The 21936-nt window shown below is 40.0% G+C and overlaps 1 long non-coding RNA gene across 1 annotated transcript; it reads left to right on the top strand.

The window, feature by feature from the left end:
- The first annotated feature begins 48 nt into the window (after positions 1–48).
- LOC114065440 lies at positions 49–21187 on the top strand. The gene is made up of 3 exons (XR_003572971.1): positions 49–720; positions 14326–14329; positions 21176–21187. It is a non-coding gene; the product is annotated as an uncharacterized LOC114065440 (long non-coding RNA).
- The last annotated feature ends 749 nt before the right edge of the window (positions 21188–21936 follow it).

The raw sequence follows: 21936 nt of genomic DNA, 5'->3' as shown, positions 1-21936 counted from the left end.
GACCCTTATTCTTCTCCCATGGTAACGTCTGAGCTTTGCAGGGAGAAAATTAGGTTACAGCATGGTATTCCTGGGAGCAACAATGAAAATGTATCTTTCATTCAGAATTATTACAGTTCGAACACTGCAATTGTTCTGTTCCTGTGTAAGACACAGTCTAGAATGGGCTGCTCAAAAACTGTTATTGAATAATAAAGAAAACAAGATGGATTAGAGCATGCACCAGTACAGCTCAATGGAGTTCTTTTAGGTATTTGCCCCAGTGGATCACAATCCAGATTGCAACAGCAGGACCAAAAGCACTGCAGATCTGTAGGTTACAAGATTTTAAAATAGGAGGTTCCATACAGAAACAATTTTTAAAGGCTGAAGCTTAAAATGGAACTTGCATTCATAACTCAGGGGACAATGCCCCAAAACTAAACCAACTGTTTTCAACAATAACTCCACAAATTCTTAGACACCACCACTGATGCTCAGGGACTGACATTCAGTTAGATGAAATAATTCTCTGCATGCTCACAGTTCAACACAAAAACTGCTTGTTTGTATACACACGTAAGTTGTCTCTTCTAGTGAATTCCCCGTAAAATTCTTTTTTTCCCTCAATTATTCGTTAATCGCAGCTGTGCTGAAGGGCTCTTGTTTGAAAGTAAAGGGGGATATTTTCCTTCAGATCATTGACCTGTGTGAACCTGGAATTTGTGAATGTGTTTTATTGTGTGGAACCAGAGTGTAGGTACAAGAGAGGGGCGGCTAGATGACCACTCAAAAATAGGTCTGGAGACCCAGCCTATGGGAAGCTGCACACATCAGGCAGCTCTGCAGCACTGCTGCAGCCTCTTCCACAACTGCCCTCTACTCGGGCACCAGAGGATGTGCCTACTGCACCAAGCCCTCTCATTGCTCTGTATCCTCTCTTCCCCAAAGCTAGATGGTGTGTGTCACTTGCATCAGATGCCTTAAACCCACCTATGAATGAGAGAGGTTTCTTGCTCTTGGATGGATGAAACAGAAAAGGAAAACTAAAACTTTCATTTTCCACATCATTTCTTTCTATGTGAGCCTGTTACCCACTCCTCCTTTTGTCTCTGAATGGTTTCCTCCAGCAACGTTTAATCACAGCAAATTCTCTCTCTCCCAGGAGACCAGAAACTGTACATTAAGAGGTTCAGGGAAACAGCATGTGCATCTAGGATTTCACTGCCAATTGTTCAATTTGCATTGTTCAGGATATTAATTTAACTGTAGATGCTTCATCAAAATCAGGGGAAAAACCAAACTCTCTCTAAATTAAATTAGCTTATAGCAAAACCACCTAATGTGCTGCAAATGGAATGGCATTTTGCTTACATTTAACTAAATTAACATTTAGATCTCTGAAAATTAAAGGTTATATTATCAACACATCACCAGTATAAATCTTAATAGTATTTTGATTATGTTTTTCTAATTCGAGTTTGGCTGAATGACAATATGACAAAAGTATTTGACAATGAAAATAGCATTAACATGAGAACTAAAATCAGTCTTAAATTATGTTAATATTTTTCCTCTATAAAAATATATTATTTTAACTAAACAGACACATCAATTCATTGTTGCACAAAATGATTGTCTAAATTGAGCCCAAGATAAAAATTGCCTTACTGATAGCAACATCAGAGCTTTCAAAATTTCTACAAGTGATTAAGAAACTGAGTTGAGATGTGAAAATCTCCTGTTAAACAGCACTGCACAGGAGGCATTGCACATTAGCACCATCAAACAGTGTAAAATGGGAAAAGTTTGTCTGCAAAGACAGTGTTGGCACCCTGAGAGCAGATTTGGGACTGCAGGCTGTTCCCACACTTTGTCATTCCATGGGTCCTGGCTGCCCAAACCCAGCCTGACTCCATGGAGGAGCCAACCTCATCCACTGAAACACCTTGTCTGCCTGTGGATTTGCCTAAAGCCCCTCTCCTGTGGATTTGTCTAAAAGCTGCAGTAATCTGGTAAGTGAGCAAAGAATTGATCTTAGATATGATGTTCAAGAAGCTGCAAAGTGCAGAGATGGCTTGGATGTGTGACTAAATTAAAAGACAGATCCAGCTTTAGAGAACAGACATAAAATCGTCTTGGTGTCCTGATGTGCTAGCAAACAGGAAATTCAATCTTTTCTGTGCACATCCTCAACAGCCTGTCACCAGTAAGGACATGGCAGAGCATCTGTGTGGCTCAATAGAGATCAATGTCTGCCCTTTTTCTTCCCCTCACAAGGAAATTGTAGACTGCAATGAGGTCTCCCCTCAGTCTCCTCCAGGCTGAACAGACCAAGTGAAAAAATGTGTTGCTTCTTTCTGCTTTCTAAATGGCATAATAAAATTTTTCCTATTTGTATCTTTTTATTTCTTTTTAGTTAGTTATTCTTACCTATGAAGATCATATCAATTAGTCATATTAAACATATTAAACAAGTCATATTTATCAGAAAACTGACTAATTTGTGTTATTCTGTTTAAGCTTTCCTTCTGGATACCTTTAGGAACTCCTTACTTTTGCTCTCAAGATGAATTAGGTTACTCAGCAATGGTACTTTTATCAAGCATATTACAATAGCAGTCTTTTATGGCAACATTTATTTTCCTCCCTAGCAATTCTGTGATAACGCATAGATGTTAGTTCCCACACAACAGATGTGCAGAGAGGGCTTTTAGAAAGCAACATGCACAGATGACTCAGGGATTGAACTCTCTGGATAACAGTCATGTTTGCAAGTGCTGTTTACCATGAACAAGAATCCTAGGGACTCGTGAGTTTCAAAGCCAGCGGAAATAATCATCAGCTTTGTAAGGGAGGCCATACATTTTTCATTACCTTTGAGAAAAATATCCTATCTTGGTTTTAACTCTTGAAATGATGGAAAACCCACCAGAATAATCTGCTGATTAAAGAGCCCTTCATTACGTGGCATTCTCTCCAGTCATGTCACTTGTGTTAATTCAGCTATTTCCCTAAAGGCAAAAGTAAGGGATAAAAAGGATATATTTCAAAAATCTGGAGCTGCACTCCTAATTAATGAATTTTCAAAAGACTCTGTAAGTCTCCTCAAAACCTATCCTAATCAAGGAAGAGACATTTCCCTTTAGGACAATGTTTTGTAAAGTATGTAAAACAGTGCATGGGAAACACATCAGTAGTAATAGCTTCTGTAGTGGCAAATAACCTTTTGCTGTCTGGTGTCAGAAACAAGGAACTCACATTTTAGCCTTTTACGATTATCATATCATCATTAACAACATAGACATCTGATGTCAGGAGCATTTTATTTAAAAAGGCCATTGGATCCATCTGCTTTGCATCCCGACAGTTTGGGCCTTGGGCTATTTTGTAAAAGTGGCATTCAGAAAACTATTTGGAATTCCTTCGCTGTATTACCAAAGCCATGAACGTGGGATGGAGTAAAAAGTTTGTTCAATCCCCTAACTCGTTCTAAAAGTAAAACTGATTTTCAGAGTGAGTAGAGTATTTAGGAAGGTGAAGTTCTACTGATTATTTTTGTATATTAGACTCCTGAGTGACCAAGTTAGTTTTTAAAATGGAACTAAAATTCCCAAGACCATTACATGGTTTTGATAAATCCCATATAAAAAGTTTCATTACTTAGAACTATAAGGACAAGAGGAAATATTTGCCATGTTCTTGTGAGCTTCCTAAACAAAATGTTGCAATGCCATGACCACATGTACACCCTCATGTTGCCTCTGAGGTGGAAAAGATATTTACAAAGAGTTTAATAGCTAGCTCTGACTTTATTCCACTGTTTAAAATAAAGTATTGGTGATAGGAAAAATTAAGTGAAAAGGATAACACTGGAGCAAAGTCCTACAGTAGAGAAGGAGAGTAGGACAAAGCATATAAGTCTAGTTACAACAGATAAGAAGAAATCTTCCCCAAAGTCACACAAATTTTTAAGAGAGACTTGCTCTGTTAGAGATGGTTCTAATACTCATTCACAGTTCTAACCACATTTTCTGATTGTGAAATGGGCTTCTTTATCAAGGGACAAAAATATTTTACTTCTCTAAAATTTGTATAAAATTGTACATTCAGAATGATAAATATCAGGCCAAAACAATCATATATTACTACGTAACTACTGACACTTCGAAGAATCTCATAGAAAATACTCCTTATTGTGTTTGTTCCCCAGGCTATAAGAGAACTCTTCTAATAGATTCACTAACATCTTTGCCTCCAAACTTGGCATTTAATAGCTGTCACACCTTGCTACCAGTAAGAGCTTCACAGACCACAGTAAGATACAATGCACTGTGATGAATGAGCTGCACAAATGTTTTGCCCCTGCCAAAAACTGAAACCTGCAACAAAACCTGTTCTCTTGCTGTTACACAACACTCTTAATTCGGAAAACCAGGATTCTTTCATATATGCACCCCACATCACAGCATTCAAAAGCATACAAGGATATGAAACAGTTTCCCTAAAGGATGTACTAAATGGATCAGGCACTGCAGCTTGAAAAGGGGTTGAAGGTATGCAAGACAGATTTATAAAACCAGCAACAACACAGGCAAAACACACAGGGAGTAGTTGTACACTGTTCTTGTAGCAGAAAAAGTAGTGGGGATTTAACCAGCGGATGCTGATGGAACAGGAAAGCTGTTTCGTGCACCATAATATTACACAGGACTTTGTGCGGGTCAAATATACAATTGGATCTGAAAAAAGGGATTAAACACAATGATTGGAAACAGGTCCATAAAAGACTATTAAACACAATAATCTGTGTGCTCCATACCAGGAGTTCCTAATCCAATGATTGCCTGAATGGGAAAGGAGTTCAAAGGATCACTAAATATTTCCCCATTTTTTATGCTCTTGCCTTGGCCACTGGCAGACACTATACTGGACAAAAAAAATTTGTTCTAAACTAATATGGCAATACAGGTGTTTATGTTAGCTTGTCTCTCTGTTTTCAGCAAGGCCTGTTCAGTCAAGACGTATAATTGCATAGGAAGTTAGTGACAGTGAGATTTAAAATCTAGGGCCAAGATGTAGAGCAATGCTCAATTCATGCAGAGGCACTGAGTCAGTTTACTGCTAAGTTCAAGCTTTTCTTTAGGTCACAAGCCCTTCTTTAGGCTTCATTGCTCTGAGTCACTCTAGCTACACTAAAGGCAATTGCCCCATCTCCTTCCACCAAGGACACAGAGATCTGAGAACACAGTCTCCTGACACAGCCTCCCGTGCTGCACAATTTGGAATGCAGAAAGAAAGATGCATTTGAGGTGATCCTGTGTTAAATAAGGCAGCTGGATACTAAGTGCCTTCTAAATTGCCCCAGTGGTTCTCCCGTTCTTAAGCAGACTGATTTTGAAGTGGCATTTACTCTCCAAGTCTTGCCATGCCAGAGCATCAGCACTGTCACTGAATCACAGTGTGTGTCATTTGTAGATCCCCTTATAAGCACCTCCTAAAAAACCTCCCCTCCTCTCCCTTCCCCTCCCCTGCTGGATACTGCACAACCGTCAGTCCCGCTCCTCTCCCTTTCAATCCACTGCAGCACAACCTGTGCACACCCACACCTGCCACAGCCAACACTCTGCCTCACTTCTCTCTCTAACAAAGCTCTTTTCCCTTTCAAGCCCCTCAAAGGTGCCCAAGGCCCACAGGAGGCCACACCCAAAAAATACCCCTGTTCTCACTTCACACATCCTCCCCCTCACTGTTCTCCAAGGAACGGCATCAACAGCACTCCTCTCTCACAGGCCTCTCGTTTACCATCAGCAGCTCAGCAGTAGGAGCTAAAGGAGCTCAAGCTTCCCTGTTTAGGGCTGTTGCAAGAACTGGTCCTGTGGTGTTTTCATTTCAATTCTTTTTGAAGCATAGCACAGGAAATTGGGGAAAACCATCAATATACTGCCCTCATAACCGTAATTATGAGGGGTTATTAATATTTACAAAGCTTTTAAAAGCAACTTATTTACTAAATGTGGCTCTGGAAACTCATCTACACAAATGCCGATTTAAGAAGGCCACAAAGTCTGTATCTTCATCTGAGTTATTCACATTAGTCAATACAATTTATCTTCTCTATAGCTGAGGTCTAAAATTGGGTCATATGAATTGTATTTCTAAGGTTTATTTTTTCCTTCTGTAGCCAGTGGCTCACTTCAGTACAGAGGGCTATATTTTAGCTACCAAACTCTCTGTGAGAGGAACCTTATCTTCCAATGTTCTTTTGAATTGAAACATTCTTATTGTTTCATGTCATGCTGGATCTCCTGCTAGGAGTTCTCTGTTAATGACACCCTAATGGAAGTTTATAGAAATGAATTAATTTTTTTTTGTTTTCTTCATTAATGAAAATAGATAACAATGGTAGATGTGGTGTTAATATGACTAACTTGTTTATAACTTTATTTTTCCCTTAATGTCTTACGCACTAATATTTCTGTTCGTGGATGCTGAGGGCCTGATATATCTGCTATTTTTCCTCCTGGACAAGCAATACTCCAGAATGGTGATGAGGAAATAACTCCAAAGTGTGCAGACAGCTGTGGTTCCCAGAAGTAATATCCTTCTCTCAGGTGCAACTGTACTCCAGTCACACTGTTAAGCTCATACGCTCAACCCGTCATCTTTGTAAATTAAGGTACCTTTTTATAGGAGGCCTAAAGAGTTCATTTTTCTACTTAGCTGAGATTTATTAAAAATAAAATCAGGCCTTCTAACTGATCCCAATGCTCTGATTATCAGCACAGTTCCATGAATGCAGATCTCAGAGTACATCTTGGCACTTTCACACAGATGAATATCAATGTGCTTTTCCTTTTCATGCATTCCAGCTCTGCTTTCTTGCATGAGATTAAACAGGAGTAGGGTTACAGTGCTGTCAAAAGCAGGGCATGTGGAAGCAAGGTTTTGCCAATACAGGCAAATTTTAATGGAGAGAAGCTTTTTATGTTATCAGCATTAAGAATCTTGTCCACACCACTTTTGTTAGAAGCGCGTGAATATGCAGAACCTTGGGTTGTTCATATTAAAAGATGAAATGGGCTAGAAAGCAATGAGTGGTCTCAAACCAGGGTGTCTTTCATCAGTCCAGTGAGGAAGCAGAAAGATATAATATTTTAGCAAGTCTCCAGGTGATAATATTTACGTAGAGCTTAGCCCATAGAACTACTGTCCTGCCTCTCAAAATGTAGACAAGATCACTAACTGAGAAAGCAGCTGCTTTGTTGGGTACCATTATCCCAGATCTTCAGACATGAAATTGAGGCTTCCTGAAGCATGCACATAAATGATGGGTTTGTATTTCTACATAGAATTTTGATTTTCCATTGCCAAACCCAGCATAGCTACATAAAAAACAAAGTAACAATAAAATGGCATAGTGCCGCTGAACATGAACGGCCCTGAGTGAACTGATGCATCTGATAATGTTTTTCAGTAGAAGGTGTTTATTTTGTGTTCTGGGGCCCTATTTTTCCACTCAGTCTTATCAGTAAAATAAGATTTATTTTCTCCACGAGACAGTATCAAACCAGGTCTGGTTTGCTTTGGTTTGAGGCGGTAATAAGTTAATTGCTGCAACAGCTATGACTTCAGGAAGGTAGTTTTGCACATGTGTATTAATTGCCTTTATTATTCACTGAAATTATGTGCTTACCTACTTGAAGGCCCACTTTATTTTGGGGGCTTTTCAAATGAACTTACAAGCAGGTGCCAACTTTTTTTAATTCTTATCTTTGTCTGATTTTTGATGGCAAGTATTGTCTGCCAATATCTAACAGTACGGTTTTTAACCACAATGCATTTCAGGACCAAAGTTCAATATTTACAAAATAAGTCATCCTTTATCAGCATATATCACTGTTGCCTGCTTAAGGATTATGCTGCTATCTACTTTATACAGACAGGGGAAGCAGCCAGAAAAAATGATTGAGATAAGAGTGAAGGTAATCAGGGAAAAAGAAAACATAATTAAATTCTTTATGGGAAAGGTTCCAAAACATAGAGCAGAACACTAGCAGCCACTGCAGTGTTTCTACAGCAGAAACACACATGATGTTTTTTGCCAATTGATTTGTGAGTAATGTATCAGGTTTACTGAAAACAAAGGAGTAATGATTTTATTAACAAGAGAGGAATCATCCTATTGAGAAAGAAAAAGAACAGAACAGTGAGAGCACAGAGCATCCAGGTGGTGGGAAGCTTTAGAAACCTCATCAGTTAGCCACAGTCAATGACATAAAGCCCAAAGTGAGGCCACGCAGTGTCTGTTTCATTAGACTGTTGAAGCGAAAAGATATGCACTCTCTAAGCTGTGTAACCAATGAATAGGAATTTAAATTCCAGTTTTAATTCTCCAGAGTATTTTCAGAAAAATTAGCAAATGTCTTCGTGAACTTAAGGACTGGGCTCGTAATAAAGGAATGGAACTTATTCCATTAGTTAGAAAGCAATACACAGGATGTCCAGAAAAATAAGCCAGCTTTCTGCACTCTAAAGCTTTGCCTTACTTCCTCAGCAGAAATGAAAATTATCTCTTTTTGCAATTCTTATGGAGAGTTGTTGCCTTGCATTTCTCGATAAAGCAAGATGGAGAGACCAATTCAGAACACAGTGGTTTTGTAATGTATAATCTAGTTTAAATTGCACCACATCACAGGACATGAAAATCCACGTTTTTCCTCCTGTACAAAAGATAGCCTAGATACAAACCACAGTGAAGACTCAACCTCTGAACAATGAGACACTGTAGCTGGCACTGCTGAATGTACAACTTTCTACAGCAAGGTCATGTCCAGGCTGGAAAATTTTGCTTCTATAAATTTTATTGACTTTCAGTTTCTGATAATACTAAGTGAAAGCACACTGAACTCTTGCATTGTGCCACAAGAGGCTATTTAATTCTGAGAGCCAAACCCCGCAGTTCGCTGAGTCACAGAAAACTTACAGTGATAAGCCTGTGTAAATGAAAGGCACCTTTTGTCAATGACAAATTTGTAATGTACTTTTGACCAGAGTTCAGTTTATTTTCTGTCCCTCCTACAGGGGAATATAATCTGGATATAACTCAGAGAGAAAAATATTGGTTCTGCATGTAAAGCTATTTGAAAACCTTGATGTTTGCCTGGCTCATAACCATTCCTCAGTTTCCCTAGTGACTGTGTGGTGAGAGGAGTAAAACAGCTCCAGGAGAAACATAATTTAATTCCACTGGTTCTTGTTTCACTGTCATGATCACATTCTGTCAGTCTGCTTCAGTGAAATAAAGAAAATGTAGATTATAGCTATTTTTTAAATACATTCTCCTTTTTGCTTGTAAGGCTTTGATTTCCTTATGACAGAGGGTGACCCAAATTATATTCTTCAGTAGGAATAGGTAAGTATTTGCTTCTGGTTTTCAGTATTCTTGTCATGAACTACTTTTCTTTCACAATGAACAACGTTCATTTCACATGACACAACATTGTGTCAACATCTGCCCCAGTTAAACATGCAAATAGTAACACATATTGAAAGAATCATTTGCTTTAAATATATTTTGGCACTCAGAGGCTACCCAGGCTATCATTCACCACTGGTCAAATTTGAGCCCAGAAAACCCACTTATGCCAATGCAAGAGTGAAACATATACAGTCATTGAAGGGTTTGGGTTGAAAGAGATCCTCAAGATCATCTAGTTCCACCTCCTGCCATTGGCAGGAACACAGTCCAATAGACCAGGTTACTTAGAGCCACATCTGACCTGGCCTTTACATTTCCTGGGGTGGAGCAGCCACAACATCTCTGAACATCACTGTGCCAGTGACTGACCGTCTTCACAGTAAAGAATTTCTTCCTAACATCTAATCTAAACCTACTCTCTTTCAGTTTAAAGCTGTTGTCCCTTGGCTTATCACTCCATGTCCTTGTATAAAGTCCCTCTTCAGCTCTCTTCAGGCACCCTTTAGGTGCTGGAAGGCTGCTATAGGTTCTCTCCTGAGCTCTCTCTTCTCCAGTTTTGAGCAGCCAAAACTCTCTCAACCTGTCTCCACGGAAGAGGTGCTCCAGCCTCTGATCAGCTTCATGGCCCTCCTCTGGACTTGCTCCACCCCGTTCACGTCTTTCTTATGTCGTGGGCCCTAGACCTGGATGCAATAGTCCCTCTGGATGACATCCCTTCCTTCCAGTGTGTCAATTGCACCACTCAGCTTGCTGTCATCATCAGACTTTCTGAGGGTGCACTCAATCCCACTGTCCAAGTCACTGACAAAGATGTAAACAGCACCACTCACAACACCAGCCCTTGAGGAACACCGCTTGTCACCACCTGTCTCCCAACTCAAGAGCTGATTAAACTCACTGGTGCTCAAGCCTGGAAAGCACAGGTGCTGCATGGACCTGTGCAGAGAAAAGAAGTGGGTGTTGATTATCAGCCTGGCTTGGCAATTCTGCTGTTTAACACAGTGGTCACCTTGAGGGTTTCCTGTAGCGCCAGCAGTGCACTTGACAGTACCATAAGGGATGGTGAATGCACCACTGCCTTCCTCAAAGATCCTAGAAAGTAAAGTTGGCTGAGATAGCTGGAGAAGAAGAATTTCCATATACTCATTACTGAACATGCCTTAAAACTCATTTTCCCTGGAGCTCTGTTCCCACAAACATTCGCTCAGCACAGTGAGGTTCTTCAACCTGACCCTCCGCAAAGATGCAAAGTCAAAAAGGTTGCCTTCTTACACTATCCCAGAAAAGCCATTCAAGCCATTTTTGTGCCATAAGGCAATTTTTAAAAGAAAAGTAAAACCCTAAGAAACAATCTTTTCTCTCTATGAACACTGATGGTAAGTGGTCAGGTTTGTTTTCCAAAATCATCTCTGCTGGACAAGCACAACTTAAAAATGTATTCTCATGTTACCAACTCCCAGAAAACGTTCATGATTTCTGTACTATTCAAACATGCAAAAAATCTCAAGTCTTCAAGAGTCTTTGTTGAAAATTTGCTTTAAAGACAGAATTTCATATGCTGTATAAACCAAGCCTCTAGTTACACAATTGAGATCAGTGAGGAAGCAGGACTTCATCACACAGATCTGAGGACATCTTCCTTCTCTCCCTGAGCATTGTGCTCTTTGCAGTTCTTCAAAGTAGCGGGCTGATTTTGACAGGTTTTTCTCCTCTACAAGTCCTTGAGGAATCAAGTGCTGTTCTTTGTTGATTCACCTACAAGTGACCACAGAGTGGCCTCTGACTGATTACACTTTAAAAAAACAAATCTGTAGATTTGTGATTCCTTTGGAGCTTGCCCTTGGCAAGCTGCTTTATATTACTTAGCGAAGGCAAGCATTTAACAGGCATCATCCTTCAGTCTATCAATAAAGCCTTACACTCCATGTGCATGATAAATCCTCCTTAACTTCTTCCTTAATTTTTACTTGTAATGATTAATGATAAAGCAAATTAGGCAGAGCTACTTCAAATGATGTGCATATGACATAATAGGAGGCAATAATTTAATGCACAAAGATCCACTCATCACAAGTGAAGTGACTCATTGACTTCCCAAAACATAATGAAATCTATCTAACAGATTCTAATGAAACAAAACTACAGTGGATTATAAACTGCTGCAGATTATACATAGTGGTTTTGATCTTTTTCCTTCTATTTCTGCACAACGTCAGGGCAAAAGTAGAGAAAAGTACCTGTTTTCTGGTAAGAAAGTGATCTATCCCACACCAGGGCTCACAATCCCAGATGGATGTTGGCAGACTCAGGAAAAGCATTTTATTCTAAGGGCCCCTTTACAAAAAATAGTACATTTATCTCAAAGTTTAAATACTTTTACACTATAGTTTGGAACATTGAGGCACAAAAATAATGACTTGTCCAAAGTTCCCGAGCAAGTCTGTGGTAAAAGTGGAAACCTAGACCTTTTGACTTCGAGTTCTCTGATTCAGCCATGAGACCTTCCTTTGCCATGTAATTAGAGCGGTGTTTACAGACCAAAGTCTACCATAACTTACACTTAAAGAACACATGTATTTTACAACAGAATTTTATGTGTTTTTTTATTTTAATTTTAGATAACAGTATTAGAAACAACTATTGCCCAGGGGTTGTGCAGCTCCATCACCAGAGGCCATCAGGCTGGACAGTTTCTCCAGTGACCGGGCAATAGTTAGCTGCAATTTTTTGCTTCCCTCCAGAGCCAGGCATTCAATTAACTCGCCAGTTACCACTAGTCAGCCACCAACTTTGTTCCTTTTTTAAAGCTTTCAGGGGAAAAAAAAAAAAATCAAAGGACTTTGAAAAAACAGTCAGAAGAAGCCCCATCTAGTATAGCACTTAAAATTGATTTCCAATGAAATTACGGCAGAATATGACAGGGAGAGTAGTAAGAAATGACGTCTCTGTGACTGACTTATGTCTCTGCTGTTCTTTGAAATCAAGAGCATTGATTTTTTTTTACTTTTACTTGGTTTTGCTTCCAGCGTCGTGGGATTCCCTGTGGCCCAGAGGGATACACTGCTTGACACACAGGCAAATTGCTGAAAGGTCAGTGTGTTCAGTGCACATTGGTAGCATCTGTGCTGCTGTTGCCAAGATCCAAGCAAATTCAAAGAAGAAAATTATATTTGAAGAGCATTTGAAGAACCCGAAATTTTTCAGCCTCCTGAAAAATATCCATCATTGGCCAACTTTTAATTATACGTTTGTGCAGAGACAGTCATCACGAGTTAAAACAGGCTTGCATCTGAGTTTTTCTACACTTGGTTTTGCAAACCCTTAATTCTAAGTACAAGCCAAGAATAGGCTTCCCCTAACCTAGTAACACCATCCAGATCCAGATGCAAACATCACAGTAACACAAACTGGCACTGACACCCAACAGAGCCTGGCCAGCTCTGCGTAACCAACTTGTCAGCAAGACTTACTGGCACTAGCAAAGGCAAATCCCAGCTTGTATCACAGCATTAAAACTCATCTTTCTCCTCAGCTTTGCAATTAAGCACCAGAGCAAAAGGTGGCTCAGAAACCAAGTCTGGCATGATTTCTTAGGTCAATCTGAAACAAGTCATCACCTTAGCATTGATTCAGCATATATCACAATATAACCTCCATCCTTTCACAATGGAATTTCCTCACCTGCCCCCAGCTTGCCAGCCAAAACACAGGTCAGCAGTCCTGTTTCCCCTTGCAGACACTCTCCTTTGCCCTGGAGCTCTGTGAATTCAAGCCCCAACTTGAGCTCCAGCCATTGCACCCCACTTCTTTTCCCCAAATATGGTTTTGCCCCATATCTTTTCTAGGCCATGTAGAAATTACAAGTAGGATTATGGTGGAGTTCAGATAACTTTTTAGATTTGCATAAATCAGTTTTACTGAGTCTAACTCCTAACCTTCATCCCAGCCAAAGCTAATCACAACCTAAAAACTGCTTTAGGATCCCAACATAAACACAGCTCAGTGCTTTATGCCTGAACTCTGAAAAGCTTCTCCGGTAACTTGCTATGAACTCAAGCTTTGTTTTTTTTCTTTTATCACTGGAGGTCAAACCCTTTGCCTACCATGTTACCCACCCTCCCAGCTTGGAGCTCATCTCCCAGTGACAGTGGCTCACACCAACTCTCAGTTTAGTTTAACAGGCCCTGTTAGTTATTATATGATTTTATAAATTTACATAAACAATATCTAATTCCACGCAAAATCTGTTTACTGTTAGAAGGACACAAAAAACCCTAATTTGGAAGCAAATATACAGCTACATATGCATACAGAAATATACGGCCTTACATATCTGCCTATCTTGCAGAAAACTGTGTCTATTATTAAGGCAGAAGCAGTGCCAAGAGAACTTCAAACACGTTAAAATGCTCAGAGCTTGACAAGAATCAGAGTTTTTCTTTGAATTTCTATGAAAATCAACTTATTTTTCTGGCAGTAGGGATACAGTAATGTTTTAGAGATGAGACAATGTCTGTTGTGCACATGTGCTGTCTCATATTACCCTGGATGCCACATTTCCACTTACATTATAGCATCAGAACACATTATTGACTAACTTAAAAGTAATAATCAGAAAGGTTTTATGCGGTAAGGGTATTATGATTTGATAACAAATTGCCTTTTGTTTTATTTTCTCTCTGTATCTAACAAGACTAAATTATATCTAAGAGCAATTGGTAATAGCTGCAAATGTAATCCATTAGCAACAGTGGCAAGCCACATAATCAAATGAGGGAGAGAGGCGATGCAGCCTCTGTTTGTCTTCGGAAATGCGAATCTGCATTTGTACACTTTATTACACTAACTGCATAGAAAAGGTTTAGCATAGTCATCTCTGGGTTTAAACTCACACGTCACACTCACTGTAACACCTCATCAGGCTACCAGAAGTTCAGCTGGCAGACAAGCCCCTCTTCACCTGAAGCACAAACTCACCCCTGCACAGAAGCACAGGGTGACATTGAGGAAGAGGCAGACACTAAGGGTTACACATGGGTGAACTCCAGGACAATTTTCACACCTTTCTGAACACAGGAGTTAGGGACATTTCAGCTGGGAGCCCATCCTGGGAGGGACACCCTGCCGTGCATCTTCAGTGAGCTCCTCACAGAAAAATGTGAGCTGGTCAGAGGCAAACAGCAGAGAGCCTAAAACACCCAGATAAGTGATACCTGCAATTTTACCAGGAGCTCTCAGAGTAGTGTGCAGGCAAGAGCCAGGCATGTGAACCCATCAGTCTGCAGTGCTCACAAAGCTGGCGACTCATCTGCTGGAGGAATGTCACGGGGAACCGAAGGCAAATCATCCTTGGCTCTGCCAAGGGTTGTCCTGCTGTCTGTCAGAGGCCAGCAACTGGAGGCAGTTCCAGTGAAATCTCTTGCTTAGTGAGGATGTAAAAGATATTCTAAGCACTGCCAAGAGTGAGAGCCTCACAGAGAGAGCAGCAGCTGAAGGGACCAAACTTTGGAGTCACTGCCGATGGGAAGTGACTGCACTGTGCCACGTTCACCTCTCCCTAGGTAAGTCTTGGCTTTCAGATAAAGCATAAAACGTAAGATAATTAGATTTATTTATTTTTTTAAATCCAGATTACTGGTTTGGGCAGAGAAAATCACCAGCAACTCACAACTCCCCGCAGCTTGTGTGGGAAATAAGTTTTGTGCCTGTTCTGCTGCCTTGGAGCTGCTTGCCTCAGAGTTGGATTGTGTGACAAGCAGTGCCTCAAAGGCACAGCTAAGGCTATTGTCTTCTGCTTTGCAGCCTATAAGCTTTCACACAAGCTGCATAGTAAAGACTACACTGGGTTCATTTCCTTTAGGGAAATGTTTTTTCACCTGATAAACTGCAAAGGTGGTCTCTGACTGTGGGGTAAGTAAGCTATGCAAAGCAAGTGTTGCTAAAACTGCTGGACTTTCCTTTTTAAGAACTACTATAAATATTAAAACACTTTCAGGAGATTTCTAACAACTCTGCCGTTCAGATTTACTTTTGCAGCCTAATTTTGCCCAAAGGTAATTATACAAGACATGTATGTTCCCAGGAAGTCGTTTTGTTATGTGATGTTTTATTTAAACAATAATTGTCGTGCAAAATTGACCTCTAATCTGGACTTTCGACAAAACACCTTAGCTTCTTTGACAATGAGCAGAAAATGGACAAAAATGAGGGAATAATTAGTATTCAAACAGCTGCATATGCTGATAATGAAAAAATTGACTCTGTCAATGAGTCTACAGCCCACCACTTGTGTAAAAACAGAGAAAAGCAAGCGAAGTTAGCAGGCCTCCCACTGAAAGATGCTAGCTGCAAATAGACTGTCTAGGAGCAGCATTTTGTCAAGAGAACTACAGTTTTCACAGTGAAATACAAAGCAGACTAGTACCACGATTTGCTGCAAATATAATGATTTAGCAGCAGGTGCAGATCGTGTAATGAAATGATGGAAAGAGGTAATGTACCACACTGCACAGAAAAGGATCAAATTAGCATGATCATTACCAGTCCAAATGAAGACAGCATTCCTGCATTTCTGTACCTTTTCTACCAGTACACATTTGGTAGTAATGGAGGATAATTAAGCTTTTAAAATTATTTTAAAATATTTAATTTAAAACGAGCATTGATTAAGTTATGCTGAACTATGTACATCACTGATTTGGAGTTATTATTGACTGACAAGAGGATACCTTGCCCAGGGTCCAGAAGAAGAGAGAATTGTTTGGTCATCACATAAAACATGGCTGTAAAAAAATTATGTAGTAAATTGCCCACAGTATTGTGGATGAAATCTTGCCCATCTTAAAGCTACTTTAAGTATGACAGCGTTGGAGAGTGGCAGGATCAATAAAACATTGATTTTACATATTTTCTTTTGCCAGCCTTGGCAGAGAAGAACCGTCCTTCCACTGGAATGGTTTTGTGGATTACAATTAAGGAAACCTTCAAAATTCAACAGCTGATCATGGCAGAAGCTGCGGAGAGAGGGGTGAGTATGAACGATCCACCCAGGGGAAAAAAATATTCTGCAAATAGTTTTGCCTGTGTTGTGAATTTTTGATGGTTTGAATATGCTGTGAGTCAACTGATGTTTTCTTTCAGAAGACAATAAAATTTCAAGGGCTGTGAAGGGGAAATAACATGGCCACTATGATGATTTGGATCTGATCTATTATTTACACACTGTTTCCTCTGGGAATGGTAAAAATTCTCTTAAATGAGATGGACAGAGAAGATGTCCCCAAAGAGAAACACCTGTCTCCCCAGAATGTATAAATGCCCAGGATGGGTGAACCTTTGTACCAATCTCAAGACTGGTACCAATTGCAAGAGTAGCAAGACTAGAGTTTGAACTTTTAGGACTTCTACAGTCTCTATACCAAAAACTGTAAAACACTAGAAGAAAGATGAATATAATATTATAAGAACACCATCAGCCAGGAAGATCTGAGTGACCACGCTGTTGTATTCAAAAATGCTGTCTCCAACTCAGGGTTTCCACCACTGTCTTTGAGCCTCAGGGAAACCTGGCCTGCTCCTTAGGTATAAATACAAAAAATGTATTTACACAGACTACAGAATATTTTACACGGTGTGAGCTTCTTGGTTCTTGTAATCCCAAAAATAATTTACTGAATTCTTTTTCTTTAAGAAAAAGAACTTCTGTGCTTGTGTACAGAACGTTATTTACAAACATGACACAAAAAAACCCAACCCCTTAGAGTGGAGGAAAACCCAGCTGTTCTAAAGTCTAAGAAATATCCTAGCAATAGTCTTAGTTTTCTTTCCAACTTCAATATTTATTCTAACATCAACTATACTCATGATCAAGCCACTGACTTACTTTTTTTCAGAACAAAACCAGACACATATTCCCAATCCTATAGTCACTGTGGAACACTTTTCAATTAGCAGAAAGGACTTCAGAAGAGTTTTCTAGGTCTGCACGACATCCTCTTTCACTAGAGTATTGACAAGAGATATTCACACAGTAATCAAAGTGGTACCTAACTCTTTCTCCATTGCTGAACAGGAATGGTACTTCCACAGAACAGAAAAACCCTCGGTTATTTCTGTAAATAGTTGTATGGGCTATTTGTCAGAAGCTAGCCCCAAACAGTTGCAGTTACTTATCTGACGCTCCATAAGGCTCAGATTAAGCTTCTGACACAATGAGGCATACTCTCCACAGATGGTGGAGAAGGAATAGCCCTTACACCTAACCTTGTTGGAAAAAATAGGAGTGTTGTGAGAGAAACCAAAACTGATGTCTGAGATACTTAATTTTCATCCTGCTGAATCCTGTCAACTCAATCCTCATCACACTTGTTTGCCCTCACATGCAAATAGTTTGTTTTTAACAACTGATGAGTGCCCAAGCATACAAACTGATACTTAGCACCAGTTGCACTGCAACACTATCGAATATTTACACCCGATTTGCAATCATCTGGCAACTGAAATGCAATTAACAACTTTGGGTTTATGTCCCCACTGGAGTTGGCTTGCACATCCATCATAAATGCATTAATTTACTCTAAATTTGCTCTCTGGATTTAACTCATCTAAATGAAGAAATCATATTTTTTCTCAGCTCCTGTTAGCCATGATCTCTTCTGCCTATCAACCTAGAGAGTCTTGTGATAAACTTTTTGTTAGTTATTGATAGTCTAAAATCACACTGGACGTAGTCATGACATTATAGCCAATTCTGTTTACTTTGAGCCTGGATCAGTGTAATTCCAAGGGAGAGGAAAGAGATTCCAGATAGTGGTGAACTAGCTATTAAAAACTCTCTGAAAAGCCTAAAGCTCGTACGTGATCCTGACTGTCAGCAATTACTTGAAGTCACAAAGACCTAAGAAGTGGTATCCTAAAAAAAATCATAAACAGCATTGCTTTTGCTTGTTGGAGACTAGTATAGTATTGGAATGCTGGATAATACACAACTGTAGGTATTTTCACAACCTGCCTACTACACAGATAAAAATCTTTATTTTACAGTTGGGAGCTCAACGAGCCAAATCCAGAGTAGATCATAATTACTATTCACTTCTAGGAGCAACGCCTCTTAGCTGCACGAAGGGATCTGCAGGCTCATGCTGGGAACCCAAACAGCCTGACTGAGCAGATGACAGCTAGAGGGAGCACATCCCCCAACTAGTAATGGTGAAATGATTGCCTTGAAACCAGCAACCAAGAAGCTAACATTAGAGTGGTGATGTGCACAGAGGCTCCTTAGCTCAGGAGGGGTAGGTACCATTCTAGCAAGGCTTTCTGTCTCTGAGAGCTAAGCTAGAAGCTCTGCCTGGTAGGACAGAAATCTCTAGACTGTTCAGGCAACTGTTAATGGCCAGTCTCTTCGCGAACGAAGAACCGGGGAAGGTCTTTCCACCTTCCAGCCTGCGCATTGGATTTTTTAGGTGAGACACAGTGTGCGCGGAACTGAGCTCACCCTTTAATCCTGAGGTTCATCTGCCGGGGCCAAGCACGCTTGGACGGTGGCAGTGAGGTCCTCAGGACGTAGATGGATTGCCTTACAGGGCTAGCGAGCTCCATCTGCCCGGGGAGGCGCCCCGACCGGGAATCGAACCCGGGTCTCTGCAGTGACAGTGCAGTGAATTTTCCCCTGGACCACCGGGGGCTCCCAGGCAACTGTTACAGCACACATGAACACAGGCCCTCCTTTCATCTGTCATAGAAATACTCTGAAAATACTCACTGGCCCTCTCCTTGCAGGGAATGTGCAACAACAAAGTGGTTAGCAGTAGCCAGATAAAGGCACTGGAGATCTCAGCAGTTCCAGCTGTGGTAGCAATGGATTTATAGAGGCACAGTCAGCTCAGGCAGACAAGGGATTTGTCTACACTGACCAACACCTGCTTGAGTACCAAAAAAAGCAAGATAACTGCACACAGTTAACTTTCTCTCTACCAAATGGACCCATCAGAAAGCCATACATCTTTAACCCCTATGGTTATTTTCATTATTTGTAAGCAGTCAAATTCATTTTTACCATAGTGGTAAATTCATAATTGTTAGTGCCTGGAAACTTTGACTTATACAGATTATTACTGGAAAGTTCTCTGAGCTTAATTTTATGCTTAAATACTGTTTAATTCTATGAGCCATGTTGTACCCAAGTTACTCTATAGACTATGATATTTTACAGTGGTTTCATAAATTAGCCTCCTAAAGTGATTAAGCTGTTCTCTGGACTCCAAAAATAAACTCCTCAAGCAAAATGACATATTTTTCATCAAACAATAAACAAGAACAGTGGAAGCACTTTATTTTTCCAGAGCTGCAAATACTTTCAACAACTGCTTGTCATCAATTCATGACCTATATATATATTATGCAAAGAGAAACCAATTATCCACAAATCAAGTGCAGTGAAGAGAAAGACACGTGCTCCTGTTGATGTTTCAATTATCTTGAATTACCTATGCCCTTGAAATGCACAGCTACATATCCCACCAAGTACCTGATGTGGATTGCTTGAATATGTGTGCCCTACCGGACCTGTGAGGCACCTGCCTACAATTCTGTAGAATGCATAAGAAACACTAAATACACCCTGTTTGTTCTGCCAGTTGGAGTTACTGTGGTTACCCTTTCCCAGCAATGCTCAACGCATTCACAACAGCCATCCCCACCTTTGGAGCAGGAAGGGTTACTGGTGGAAGGCTGGGCAAATGGATACTCTGCTCTGTTCTTTCTGTTTTTCAAACACATTTCTTATATCTGTCTGTTCTGAAAAGTACATACACAATTTTCCACAAGCAAGAATTATCCTATTTAACTCTGCAAAAATTAAAATTTTGGGAGTATATTGCAATTTCATTTATTCCAGTAGATGATACCACTTTCTCCCAGGCAATCTGTCAGTATCTGTTAAGATTTCTCCTGGAACATCTCACTAATACAGGGTTGGGAACAATGAATGTAGGTAGTAAAATCAACCTCTGTTGTAGACAAAACTTTTATAATGCATAAATATCTCAGCCCTGTGAAAAGGAAGAAGCAGTTTAAATGAGCTCTTAAAAAACTATCAGAAGAGAAAAGGAGATATGTATGGAAAAAAACAGTATGTTCTGCATAGTGTAAACAGTGGTTGCTCTTTTGGGAGGTGAAATGCGAGGGAGACGAAAGACATTTTTCCTACTACTGCTGCATACACTACCACGATGCAACAGGAGAAGCTAAACCAGAATATTTTTTGGTTCTCTTTAGGATCTAGCCACGACTGAAATTGTCCCACTTTTGGTCAAGAAAAACTTCAGTGTAATATGCAGAGAATGTACTGTAGCTGGAGGAAAAAACCCAACCCACATCATTTGGTTGACTGCATGAAAGAGATGTGGTGTTCACAGGAGAGCAACATCACAGTACCTTGTCCCACCCCATCCCACCCACCTCTAATCCTAAGGTCAAGCAGTTCTAGTTCAGTGCTGGAGCAGAAAAGTAGTACTTATTTCATTGGCAGTAACTCAAAATACACCTTTTTCTTGGCTTCTAATCATGAATAGCTCCAGCAGTTCCTGTGCCCTCTCCCTGTAAAACTACCTCTGTTTATGCCTAGTGCAAAGATTCTTCTGCAAAGCCCAGAGCCTGACCCCATAGGTCCCATCTGTGATGCAGTATCTTCTGCAGCTCATCCCATTTCACTCCTAGATAAATGATATCCCATGTCTGGGGCTTTAAAATCTTGTCATCTAAAACTGCCATCTATTATAGTGTAGGAGACAATCCTCCGTAAGACTAAATAATGTAAAATGGTTTTGAGCTAAAAAGTATTACATAGAATCACAGTAAGCCTGTGATTGTGCCAAATCTCCTCCCTTCTAATTTATGGTGGGAGTAAATTATATTTTCAACAAAGGTAAAACTGAAATATTATTAACATTCAGACAATATGCTGGTACCAATTACTTTTTTCTCTTGCTGTCTGGGAATAATACCAACCCTATTCAAGGTCTTTCTGTGAGGAGGTGAGCTGTAAAATGACAATTTTAATGGAGAGTAGGTAACAATTTTGGTCTTTTCTGCTATCAAAGAGAAAGTTACATAATTTCCTCCATAATAGAAAGGTCTCCCATCAAGAAATAGATCATCTCTTTTGAAAAATACTATGTGGAGAAAAGAGAGCCCTAATGAGACTTCCATTACATCTCTGCCATTATACAATAATCTTTAAAATTACTCACCCATTGTATCTTGCCTTTTAATCTAGTCTTAAAAACAAAACTGAAGCAGATACTTAATATACTTCATTTTCTAAGCTGTTCCTATTGAAAAAATCGTTCTGGAGAAACTTCTACTTGCTAATGGGGAGCTGCCACAGTTGCTAGGTCAGCTGTCATTAGGCATAGCTGCATTGCTGGCACATCTAACCTAGCTCCTTCTGCAGGGAGCTGCATCCAGTGACACAGAAA

The sequence above is a fragment of the Empidonax traillii genome, unplaced genomic scaffold (genome assembly GCF_003031625.1).
Source record: "Empidonax traillii isolate 1590-97213 ecotype Southwest subspecies unplaced genomic scaffold, ASM303162v1 scaffold661:size936278, whole genome shotgun sequence".
Taxonomy (NCBI): Eukaryota; Metazoa; Chordata; class Aves; order Passeriformes; family Tyrannidae; genus Empidonax; species Empidonax traillii.
The sequence above is the reverse complement of the archived record's forward strand: the minus strand, read 5'-3'. Positions and strand labels throughout refer to the sequence as shown.